The sequence below is a fragment of the Triticum aestivum genome, chromosome 5B (assembly GCF_018294505.1).
Source record: "Triticum aestivum cultivar Chinese Spring chromosome 5B, IWGSC CS RefSeq v2.1, whole genome shotgun sequence".
In the NCBI taxonomy this organism is placed as follows: Eukaryota; Viridiplantae; Streptophyta; class Magnoliopsida; order Poales; family Poaceae; genus Triticum; species Triticum aestivum.
This window is the reverse complement of record NC_057807.1, coordinates 155,406,093-155,419,795: the sequence shown is the minus strand read 5'-3', so window position 1 is coordinate 155,419,795 and position 13,703 is coordinate 155,406,093.

The following is a 13,703-nucleotide window of genomic DNA, read 5'->3' as shown; positions in this document are numbered from 1 at the left end:
GCGATAAACCTGGACTAGAGACTTGTGTGGTTAGTCAGGTCGTGGCGGACACCCTCGCTGGGCTTCCGCTTGAAGGTGAACATGTGTGAAGAAGTACACCCCTGCAGGGTTAACATCATCTATTCGAATAGCCGTGTCCGCGGTAAAGGACTTCTGGGATGCCTATAATAGTTCATAGACAAGTGAAAGTGGATACCCTAAAATACGCAAGATAAGCGTGAGTGCTATGGATGGCGTTCTCGTAGGAAGACGGAAGCGGATCCATAGTGGTGTATTTATATGGTGAATATGTGGACTCGTGTGCGCCACCTCAAAAGAGTTACTTGCAGTCGTAGTTCTGGATAGCCACCGAGTCAAAGTTGGCTTGCTGCAGTTAAACCCCGCCATCCCTTTGTTGATAATGATGCATATGTAGCTAGATCTGATGTAAGTCTTGTTGGGTACATTTGTACTCATGTTTGCCTATTTTATGTTTTTGCAGAGAGACATCAATCTCGCTAGTAGTTCCGCGTGGTCTTCGACGTTTAGCTTGTTACCTTAGCTACGATCTTGTGCCCTCGGCAGGATCTGGTAGATAGTCAGGCTTCTCAGCCTTTTTCATTTGTAGTTGTCTGTACTCAGACATGTTAAGCTTCCACATGTGATTTGACTTGTATGCTCTGAATGTTGGGTCACGAGACCTATGTTTGTAATATCTCGCTCCTTGGAGCCTATTGAATAAAATACTTGAGTTGTAGAGTCATGTTCTGATGCCATGTTGTATTTGCACATATCGAGCATATTCTGTGCATGTTATTGAAATGCTTGGTATGTGTGGGATCTGACTATCTAGTTGTTTATCCTTAGTAGCCTTTCTTACCGGGAAATGTCTCCTAGTGCTTCCACTGAGCCATGGTAGCTTGCTACTGCTCCGAAACACTTAGGCTGGCCGGCATGTGTCCTTCTTCGTTCCTGTGTCTGTCCCTTCGAGGAAATGTCATGCGATGAATACCGGAGTCCTGTTAGCCCGCTACAGCCTGATTCACCGGAGTCCTGCTAGCCCAGTGCTACAGCCTGGATTCCCTTGCTGATGACCGACACGTTCAATGCTGGGTCATGGATGCCTTTCCCTGTAAGTTTGTGCCACTTTGGGTTTACGACTAGCCATGTCATCCCGGGCTCCTTATCATATGGATGCTAGCGACACTATCATATACGTGTGCCAAAAGGCGGAAACGGTCCCGGGCAAAGGTAAGGCGACACCCGTGGGAATACCGTGCATGAGGCCGCAAAGTGATATGAGGTGTTACATGCTAGATCGATGTGGCATTGAATCAGGGTCCTGACATGAAGGAGGACGATTCACCAACAAGGCGCGGATCTCGTCCATTCTTGCATCGTTCTCTTGCTTGTGAGCGTCGAGCTTGTTGTTGAAGTAGTCCTTTGTATGTTGCTCGGAGAGTCTCAAATCGGTGGCGAGATTGTCGATGCGGTCGGTCATCGCTTGTTGCTCTTGATGCAACGCTCGTTGTGCACCAAAGAGGTGGCTCTTGGTGACGAATGATGACATGTCGTTGTCTTGCACGATGAAGAGTGGGTTGGTAGAAGTACTTGGCATATCCATCATTCCAAGCAAAATGTGATTGGGAGAAGGAGAAGAACTTATACCAAATGTACCTTGACCGATGTTGACGATGAATCAAGATAACTCAAATGCGGACAATGAAATAGCACAATTGGTACCAATTCTTGTCGGTTCTCACACCTACACAAGTAAAAGCTTATGGTGGAGCTTGGTTAGGATGGTGGCACAAAATTTGGTGCAATTGTAAGTGAGCTTCAATAATGTTGTAAAAGATTCACAAATTTGCAAATGCAACAAGTATACCAAGCAAGTAATGGTACACAGAAACACACACGCAAATAGATAAGTGGGATTGTGCAAACCAAAAATGAGCCAAAATGTGGAATCCACGAAAATGCTCTTTTTTGACAGAAAGACTGTAAGGGAACCCCCTACAGTATAATTGGTGCAACAAACCCAAGTTGCAAGTACCATGCCTTGAACCTGTGTGGGTGGAAAGGCATCAGCCCCTCCCCACGACTAGGCTATGCCGTAGTCTGCCACGAAGATGCTCTTGTTGCACAATACACGAGAGACGCTAGCATGATTGCACAATAGCCGGATACGTAACTTGTGCACAACCTACTAGGCAAAAATGCAACGACATCTATCCCAAGTATGCTATATGTATGGTATTTCTGTGATATGATCCAAGATGACCGGATATGACAATCTTAATGTAGTATGATGCTCTGGTTCTTGCTTATAAGCTCTTTGCTTATCTTTTCCTCTTTGCTGAAAAGCTTGGTTGGCTCTTTCACTTTTGAGCTCTTTTCTCATGCAAAATTCCATGAACCAAGATAGCAATTGTGTATGCGATAACAACCTTGTGACACAAAAGAGGATGCCAAGATATGAACCACTATAGTATGGTATGTATGCTATGGAGTATGAACACTAATGTGCACAAGTCACGTTGCCGGCAATACTCAAAGGCTAGTCTCGATGGGTAAGCAACGCAAAAGTAAGGTTATGTGGTCGCAAGGTATGACAAAGATGTCGTCGAGGTTACCGTCCTTGGCGATGATGAGACCTTTGCGAAGATGAGTGGTGGTGATGATGCTGTCGAGCCGTACCTAGATAGCCGAAACACAATAGGACACGGGAACCACAATTCAAAATCTCATAGACCAAAACGTGTCAAAATTGTCATAGGAGGTATTGGGGGATGATGTGGGTGTATGTGGGCAGCTGTGGTGGTATGGGGGTATGGAAGATGAGGGTGGAAAGTGGGGAAGTGGTGGTGGCCGAACCGAGAAAATTCAGTTTCGTCAGAGTTGCTCGGACGTCCGGGGTGTCACGGTCGTCTGGTCATTGAACGTCCGACGGGGTCCGGTCGGTGAATTTTTGCCATTAGTTAATTATGTTGGAAAACTTTGATAAAAATAATCTGTAAATAAATATAAAAGCGTTTAGAACACTTAAAAAGGAAGCCAATAATATTTATTTTTTGTTGGCATGTATTAGCAGTTTACTACTTCCTCCTTTCCAGTTTATTGGGCTCATCTCATTTTCTTCGTTTTATAATACTATATAGTCTTATTTTCACTTCTTTCCACCACATGTTCACATTCCAAGGTGCATTAAATTGATGCACGCAAGGATTAAAGGTAATCAACCAGTAATGTAAATATTCCTACTCATTTAGTGGTCGTCCATGAATATATTGTAATTAATGTAGACTGAAGTTTGAGTAATTTTGTAAATTACGAGATGGAGTACCTTTCTCCACTCATCATTTGCCTTGGTTGATGAGATTTCAAATTTAAACCCTATAAACCGGACAGGAGGGAATATTTAAAAATTTTGGTCAAACTTTGACAAAAAATATATGATGTGGCGTAAAAACCTGGACGAAGTTAGTAGTATGAGATACGGTGGCACACTGACTTAGGCCAAATACAAGTGCCCAAAATTATTTGAAGAGACCAAAGTGTACATACAAAATAATTAAAATTGATTTTATTAAAATTATTGAAAATTGGAGGATGGTGCAGTCCACCTTTCTGATATTTCGACCGTGTGTGGTTCTGTTTTTGTTCACGTCGGAGGGTCATGTACCACACGTGAACGATAGTAAGTACCACCGGGAGGCGTGGAGCATTAATTGCGAGTTGACGCCTTTGAGCATTAAATTTTCTTCGCGTATTAGGATTGCCCTAGTATTTTTCTTCACTAGTACATTATATAAAGAGTTCCGTTTCGTGCACAATTTGAAACTATTTTTATAGAGATAAAAAGAAAACAACTCCAATTAAATATAAATATATACACATTGTAGCCTCAATGCTTGTTTTCTAGGGTTTGCTCTCCTCACACTCTCTCTCCACTATATATATATATATATATATACATGCTGGATCCTCAGCGCTTGTAGTTGCACTAAAAAATAAAGACACGTCCGTGACATTTTGGGCCGAACAATTTTTTTTCCTGTCATGCTTATGACACTTCTATGACGATAAATATGACAAAACACGGTGTCATCATAGATGTGGTGGGATCCTACTTCTATGACAAAAAATAATGATAGAAAATGAGATTTTCGTCCTGGGCGGGCTGGAGACGCAGCTGCATGACATTATTTGGGTCGTCCATGACAAAAAAACCATGGTAGAAGCGAGGGCGAGCAAAATATTGGGGAGTTCCCGGTTACGGTGGGTGCTCGGGGCCTAGCGATGCACGGAGGTTTCTGCGTTTCTCACGTGTACGCGCGTATGTGCGAGGCATTGGCTAACTGAACCCGAGCGATCACACGTTACTGAACCCGAGCGATCAATCCCTTGGCTGTTAACTGAACCCGAGCGAATCATTCGCTGCTGACTGAACCTGAGCGATTCCTTCGATTCTGCTGCTAACTGAACCCGAGCGATCGATCACCTTTGCTGCTTACAGAAGCCGATCCAGCCCCCATGCAAGACGTAGCCAGCCGGTGTTGGGTTGCCTCTTGATGAATAGTGATTGTTGCTACCGCGCGCGCGGTACGTAGAATGAGTCATGAGTCGAGCCGGTTGGTTGGTTGTGGATGAACAATTCCCGATGGGGGTTGGATGAACAGGACCCCGTAGTAGTAGGTCGTTGCCACTAGATGAACAGGACCCCGAGGAGGCCGTCGCGCCCCAGCCTGTTGGGGGTGGATGAACAGGACCCTGTGGAGGCTCTATGAATAGCAGCCGATGGAGGCTGGATGAACAGTGGCCGTGGATGAACAGTAGCCCGTGGAGGCTGGAGGAGGTCGACGGTGGATGAACAGTAGCTCGTGGAGGCTGGAGCGAGGCAGTAGATGGTGGATGAACAGGACCCTATTTCGACCATAGGCGCTCCAACACAAGTCTGTTTCCTCCGTTTTGCGGTACGCCACACCCCTCCCGATCAACAGGACCCCGTTTTAACCGTAGGCACTCCAACACAAGTCCGTTTTCTCCGTTTTGCGGTACGCCAGACCCTTCCTAAGGAACAAGACCTAGTTTCGACCTACGCGGTCGAACAAAAGTCCGTTTCCTCCATTGTGCAGTACGCCAGACCCTTCCCGATGAACAGGAACCCATTTCGACCGTACATGGTCAAATAGAAGGCCCGTTTCCTCCGTCCAAGTACGCAAGACCTTGTTTCGGCTGTTCCATCTAAGCCGGTTGGCTCCCATTGAACACGACGCTGTTGTTACCGTTCGTGATTAGGACATGACTACCTTGGATACGACAAAAAATATTGCATACATGTATATTTGTGAGGTGATTTCTAATGCAAACTATGAAATAATTTATTTATGTCATTCAGGACAAAAATACTTCACAAACTTTTATGTCATTTCCAATTGAAGGTGTATGGTACATTTGTACAATCCACATATGAAGATAAGGGGAAAAGAGACGTTTAAGTGCTATTCAAAAAGCCCTCTCACGTCACTTTTGGGCCAAGGGAAGATAGAGTCCAACTCTCTCACGTTCTGGATTCAGATTCGGACTGCTCAGACATACCTGACTCAAAACGCCAACAACTTTTTAATACAGACTCCGAATTGGGTGATTCTTTTTCTGTTGGAAAGTAGATTTCATGTTCTTTCCAGCCCGATTGGATTCACCTTCAAATTCCTCCGGACCATCGAGATATCAACGAAACAATCAGACGCTGCAGCAGAATCTGAGTCAAACAACAAGTCCAAAGGTGTTGCATCACCTCCACTTGGGCCCATGAGCCTTGTACGACCTAGGGTTGGTTTTAAGCTGCCTTGGGACGTTATCCCACCTCCTTGGCCACCACCCCTTGCTCCTATATAAGTAGATTTATCTAGTAGCTTTTTCCTGAGGATTTATTTAGTTAAAAGTTAGCTATTGCAACTTCGTGTACTTCGTTTGTGTCCAACGACCAGACCAAGACCGCTTTCGGATCCCCACCTTTATCAATACTTCATATATATTTGCAATATTCAGATTGATTTATCATATTCTTGCTTCTTCCTCGATTGCGTGCAGGAATAGACCTTCATGGTCAGGCTGATCGTGCTTCCAACATCGTCAGTAACCTCGGGAGATTGGTTTAGCGATTGCTAAGGCGCAATGCCATACACCTTTGTAATCGGAACGTCAAAGTCGTCTCCACCAAATCGATAGGCATCATCTCATCAAAAGATCGGGAACCCCGCCTCTATCAGTCCGCCGCCTCTCCATGTACACGATCCCTGGCCGTACGTATGCGCGAGTAGGCGTTCGAGACCCCGCTCGTATGTACGTACGTGGCCGTATTTTTTGGCATCTGGCTGTACATACGTATAGATAGTTTAGAAGGGACTGCGTGAACTGCTACGTCGGGGGCATGCCGAGTCTTCCTCCGCTGCTAACTTGACGTCATCAACTTCTACACGTGTTGTTGTTTGCTCGGCCACGGTTCATCATTGCAGAGAGACCGATCGACCAGTATGTACGTACATGTTCGTGACAACACTATGTGTGCTTCGACCGGGTGGGTCCCAGCTGTCAGGAAGGATAAGGGTGCACTTCCTTGGGTGCGAAGATATAGCTGGTGGGTCCCGGCTATTAGGAGGATAAATCATTTTTATTTTGTGAGTAATAAGGAGGCACTTCCTTGGGTTCAAAGATGTAGCTTGTGGGTCCAGCTGTCAGCCTCACAACCTAAAGTCCACTTCCGATGGTTGTTGTTTGTTGACCTCATTGACCATGAGGTGCCATGAGCATCAAGGCGGTGGACAATGGCGAGGCCTTGGAAGGGAACGACAAGGAGCCAGAGAAGTTGAGGCGGGGTGGATGCCCATGCGGAGGGGAGTACGAGGGTTCACTGGTTCGGCTGCGGCGTAAGTCCACCGTCACCGGAGAATAACAGGGGGTGTGGGTGAGTAGAGGGAAGGTCTGGCCAGCCGTATTATGGTCGGTCCATGAGGCCTGCGCGGCAGCACAGCCGGCCACGGGTGGCTGGAGCAGGCGGTACGACGGGCCTGGTTTGGGCGGCTGGAGCAAGAAGACCAGAGGTTGAACACACATCACGGCCGTTGATCTAACATCCAATGGTCAGTGAAGTTAGAATCGTTTTGACTAAGTTGACAAATCCCGTACGTGTCAACTTAGTTGGCCCACAAGACAACCTCCAAATCTCATGGATCCTAGCTAGCAGGGGAATCATTTTCTTTGCTCGTAATAAGGTGGCACTTCCTTGCTTGTGAAGATGTTTTCTGGATTTTTCAATTTCTTCTTTTTCGAGTTAGAACAAAAAGAAAACAATTTAGCATCTTTGGTACAATGCATATTTTCACGAAATGGATCATAATAAAGCTGGTGGGTCCCAGCTGTCAGGGAGAGATAACTTTTTTTCAACATAATAAAAGAAACACTTCCCTGCGTGCGAGGATGTAGCTGGTGGCTCAAACCTGTCAGGGGGAGAAATCATTTGTTTTCAGACTTGCTCACGTGCGGCCATGGGGCATGCGGGTCCCTACTGTCAGCCACTCCACGTTCATGCCTCTTCGGATGGCTGTTGTTTGTTAACAAAGTTGACCACGCCGCACTGAGAGAACCAATGCGATGGACGATTGTGAGGCCTAGGAAGGGAACGACCAGGAGTCGGCGAAGATATAGAAGTGGATGCCCACACGGAGGGGAGTATGAGAGTTCACTGGTTTAGCTGCAATGTGAGGCTGTCGTCACTGGTTTAACAGGAGGTGTTGGTGAGTACAGGAATGGCCTAGATGACGATGGGAGTAGGGTGGGCCGGTGAGGCCTGCGCAGCAGCACAGCCGGCCATGGGAGGGGGTAGTAGGCCGTACCACCGGCGGTGGTTTGGGAGGCCGAAGCATGAATATCCAAGATTGAAGAAGTACCACAACCGTTAGATGGATATCCAACAGCCACTGCTAATAGAATCATGTGTTGGCTGTAAGATGACTAAGCCTTGCGCACGCGTCAACTTAGTAGGCCGACAAGTGACCATCACATCTGTGGCAGAGAACATATAGCCCATTTGTGATTTGTTATGTATAGCCCATTTTTTAATTCTAATGGAATTTACTCAGCCCATTTACTATTTGTTAAAATTACAACCCATTTTCTAGCCAGGACTTTGTTAATAATTTTAGCCAAACGCTCAAAAAAAATTCAACAAAATTTCCAAAATTTTGATGGGATATGAAATATTTTTCAACCCGAAATTTAGTCAGATTAAATATAATTTCAAAATAAATTTGTATTAGGTAAAAATCCAAAGAAAATTTTGCAAGCGCAACAAGTAATGAAATTAAAAGATGTACCTTTTTAGAATAATTAAAAAATGTACCTGTTCGGTGCGTCTTTTATATTTACAATCAAATTTTTTAGTTACAACCCACTTATTATCTCTTAAAGCCCATTTTCTTGGCAAGTCTAATGCGGCCCGGAGAATAACAAGTTGACCTGGGTTGGGTATTGCGCAAAAAAAGAATAGCTGGGCTAGCCATTTTCACATTTAAATATTAATATCTAGGCTGGATATTTGGTCGACATAAAATAAAAGCCTGGGCCAGACGAGCCATAGGCCGCCCAGTTGATACCCTGCTCCATTGAACAACAACAAAAGCATCGCTCAAGAAAAATTCTACTCACACCTCAAAAACACAAATACTGCTCGAGCTGCTGGGTCCGAGCTGTCGGCCGCTCCTTGTCCAATTTTCTCGTTTATTGACTATATAGGTTGACAATGGTGTGGGACCGTGATGTCAGGAAACCAGGAGAAAGCAAAAAAATTATAGTTGTATATACTAATAAGGAGGCACTTGCATACATCCGGCTATGGCCATGGTGGGATCCACTGTCATCCTCTCCAATTAAAATCATCTCCTGATTCCTCTTGTTCGTTGACCATATTGACAACGCGAGCACAACAACTTGAAGGACGACGGAGAGGGCCTCGCGGGCCCTATGGATGGTCTCATACAGCGCCTGTTGCTCATTCAGGAAGCCAGGATCATAAGGCGAGCATGTCCTTCCGCGACGACATTGTCGTTCGCTTGTTCGCCGGCGATTCGTCCTTCCGCGAGCCGGTGCTCGTTGAGGAGGCGGAGGTTGCAGCATAGGTCCTCCTGTGCTGGTAGCTCTTCCACCATTAGGGCATCGAAGTGCGTCCGCACCTGCTCTATGGTGACACGACATGAACCGGCTTGGGCGGTGCCGCCAGCTCCTGGCCGGAAGCCACGTCCATTGTATGATTGTCGTTTCTCAGCTTGGCGAGCTCACTTGCGAGCAAGCATGTCCGACTACTAGATGCCTGGACTGCTGCCAACCACAAGTCTGACCGCCCTGGCCCACCCAGACCGCCTTCCTTGCCCGCGCGCGCTTTCCGCCCGAAATAATCAGTGCCACCAGCGCCGCTTCCCAGTGCAGGCCATTGCTCCGCATTCAAACGACACAGGTGTTGTCCGTTCGTCCGTCAGTTGCCCACATTAATGATACGGGGTTGCCTAGGCGGCTACTCCAGCGCCACCCGTCTGGCCCTCTCCCGCCCACCATTGCTATATAAACTGCTGCACCAGCCATAGCCGCAGTCATCCGCCCTTGTTCCTTTCTCCTATTCACACCACTACTGCCCACAATGGCTTCCTCACGCTCCAGCGCTCTTAGGGACGGGCGAACGAGGGACAAGAAGGAGATGGCAGCCATTGCTGCTGACTGGCTGCCGGTAGGCAGCCGGAGGATGACGACGTCCCAATGGAGAATGTTGTAGTCGACGATCCGGCGCCAACACCCTCCTCCGTGCCATCCTCACCGGTGCATTGCACTATGACCATCGGCGAGGCCAGTTCCCAATACATGGACAGGGTGAGGCAGAAGCGCGAGGAGCAGTTCCGGGAGGCGCAGGCCGACGCCGCCTGCAACCACCATCTCCTCCAGGAGCACCTACAGGCGGAGGAGCAGATAGCCGTGGAGCGGGTGGAGCAGAAGGCGTTGGTCGAGTAGTACTGCTCCGCCCATGAGAGCCGCCTCGCGCGTTGGCGGTACCGCATGCGGGTGGCGGAGATTGCGGCCACCTACAAGGAGGACGATGAAGCGGGCGAGGCGCTGTTTGGCGACACCGACGAGGCGGAGGACAATACTGGCTCCGCCGAGGCTCCGCCCTGCCTGCACCGAGGCGGAGGACTTCGCCGGCTTCTGTGAGGCCCTGCTCCGCCGAGGCCCTACCCCGCCAACAACGAGGCAGAGGACATCGCCGGCTCCACCGAGGCCCCGCCCTGCCGCCAATGAGGTGGAGCATTTCCCCCGTTTCGCCGAGGGGCCGCCCCGCCGGCAACGAGACAGAGGACATCACTGGCTCGATCGAGGCCACGCCCCGCTGCCAACGAGGCTGCGCCACATAGAAAACAAGGAAGAGTAGAACACGGATAGGTCACGGCCACTCGGGTCTAAGTAAGGCCACCACTGCTACCCTCCAGTTGAAGCCAAGCTTGGCGGGTTGACCATTGACAGCCGATTAACTTCTTGGTGGCGACATGGAGTCGGAGAGTTGTGTTGGAGAAGAAGCTTCTGTTCGGCTCAGCCAGACACGGGTGGGTAGTTTCGGTTAATTAATTATACCTCCAACGCACCCCTTTTTAGTTGAAGAATGTATGAAATGTAATGAAATTCGGCATGTTTATATGAAATTCGGCCGTGTATGAATGAATTTAGTTTGATTAGTTCAAATTCTTGTATCACTGGTATTGGATGAACATGCAAAACAATATGTACTAGCATTATTCCCAGGGTGATCACCTCGTTTGCAGCAGTTTCACACAACAATATGTACTAGCATTATTCCGAGGGTGATCACCTCGTTTGCAGCAGTTTCACACGAACTCCCTCCGATCCTTTTTAGTCTGCATATAAGTTTTGTCTAATGTCAAAGTATGTCTACTTTGACGAATCTTATAGAAGAACGTAGCAACATTCACAATGTAAAATCAACTGACTTGAAAGAAATCTAATATGCAAAGTGAAAAGGAACAAAGGAGGTACAAAAAGTTTGAGCAGCTTTCTAGCATTCCTGTACATTGCAATCAAACACACAGGCCTGGCAATTCATAGAGAACATTCAAAACAATCTATGATTATGCATCTCAGCGATTCTCATGTCAGAGCCAATATTTACTTCACAACTAAACAATAAAGAAAAATTGATCGATGCAGCTGACAGCAAATGGCGTCCCATTCGAAAATATCAAACGTGTGTCTTCTTGCTAACATCAATGAGCAAAATTTGACAATGTTGTCCCATTCCAAAATGACAAAGGTGTGTTGTTTTGTGTGCATCAATGATCAAACTTTGACAAGGTTTTCCCATTCCAAAATATCAAATGCCTACGATTGTGGAATGGGCAGGGTTTGCCATCAGTTCGGATATTGACATGGCACCTCATGCTAAATAAAAGTTGTTCCTTTTGTGCAGTTCCACCAAAATTAACAAAATTCACACGTAGGTTGTATGATTTTGCCTTTATATGGTGCAACGCTTTGAACATATCGGCACCTCCTTTCATGGGGTCGAAATGAATGATTCGAGAATATTCAATGTATTCATGAACATTATGTGCAGTTGCCTTTGAAATCAAGCTGAGCACCCCTGTTTCCATAAATACAAAAAATGTGATTAGTAAAAAGCAAATTGTACTACAAATTAATAGTTTAAACAGGCAATCTACATGATCCATGCAGAGCACACATTTAAAAAAATGGAACTCACCGGAAGGAATCCTAAAACAACATTGTATTGGCCATCACAACAACAAAGATGGAGATCCGTGAGTCCTTCTGAGCTGAAGTTAGTTTGTTCTTGTGGGCAATAATGTAACCATCCTTCAACTGCTCCCTTCTGATAAGAAGAGAGGCTTGGTTACTTCATCCTGGCATAATCGGAACTAGGCACTTCACATACTCCATATTCTTCTTCAGAGGAGGATGATCCTGTTGGGCAATGCTCGAAAAAAGGAAAGGAAATATTTAAAACAACACAGATGAAGCACTTCATGACAGTACCTTAATAGTAGCACAACACCAATAGAGATGAGAAAGCTCAATCATATGGATGAAATCCGTGGGCCGGTACCAACCTGATGTGGAGCATCCTTTGGTCATCCCCATGGACCTTCCATCGTCTCACCAAGCACCAAGAGGACCCATGACTAGAGCACAAGCTAGAGATCTCGAGACCGAGGTGACTTCTCTCCTTAGTGATATCTCATATGATCCTCTCGAGACATGGTTACTGCCTAAATCAGGAATGTTGTGCATGATTAGGTACCAAGAGGACCCTCCCGAGGATGTACATGAAGATGGTCAAGACCCCAAGTCCACGGAAGAAGAGAACCAACGGAAGAAGGCGAGAACAACCTCCAGGCCCCGGACATCTGGCCCCTAGAGATCTACATGGTCAGGAGTCTGCAGAAGAAGCTACAGGGACCGGACATCCGGCGTCCAGCCCAAACATCTGGCCCCCCTCACCGGAAATCCGGCCTCCAGCCTGGACATCAGGAGGCGCCATCCAGGGAGCACAGAATGCTGCCTAGACACCCCGGACATCCAGCCATCACCCCGAACATCCGGCGCCTCCCGAAGCCCCAGACATCCGGTCCCTCCACCCGAACATCCGGTGCCACCCTTCCAGAGAGGAGCACAGCCGTCTCCACCAGCCCGGACATCCGGCCCCTCGCGAGCCACCGGACATCCGGCCCGACGCCCGGATATCCGGCCTTCCCTGTCTGTGAACACTGTACGGGCCGAGGCCTATGTACCCCCTTCGCCCCTAGACTATATATACTCCATCCCCACCTACGTTTTAGGGTTATCATTGTGATAGCTCATTTGAGATAGAGCATTTCTCATCCGTACCGAATCTACTCCTCATGAGGGACCGCACCTCTTCGGTGAAGATCCATCCGGATTCAAGGCCACCATCCGGAGAAGACAATCAAGACCTCCTCATAGAGAAGAATGGTTACTCTTGTATCGTCCCTTGTTGACTTTGGATCTCGTGTTACTTTGTGCCTCGATGATCTAGCACTTGTGTGATCAATTTTGTATCGGTTGAGTGTTTCTCTTGTTTTCCCCTCGTGATTTCCCTCGTGTTCTTCCGCGCGTTCTGCGTGTTCCCCGTAGGATCCACTCCAAACGTGAAAGATCGGCCCCATAGGGTTCCACCCTACATCATCTTGGTATCATGAGCCACATTGATCACGTTCTTGGAGCCCCTACCTCGTGTTTTCTAGCTTGATTTTGTTGTTTTCATCCTAAATCCGAAAATTCCCACCAAAAATAGCCCCAATTTTTTTGTGATTTGTTGGTGTGATGAAGTTTTGTTGGATTTGATCCACGGATCTGCTTTGCATCGAGTGGATCTAGCTTTTCCCCACCTTCTCCGCAATTTCCATCCACAAATTCGTCCGAATTTTGTCCCGGAGTTTCCCTTTTTCCCGTGGAGTTCATCGTGTTCGTCCCCGATCCAGGAGCCCGGACATCCGCTCGAGTCCCCGGACATCCGACAGCTGGCCCGGACATCCGGCCCCTGCAGCAGCAACTCCATTCCCTGCGCCCATTGTCGCATAGTTTCGCCCAATTTTGCCCCGTTGCCCACGCTTACTTCCGCATTCCCC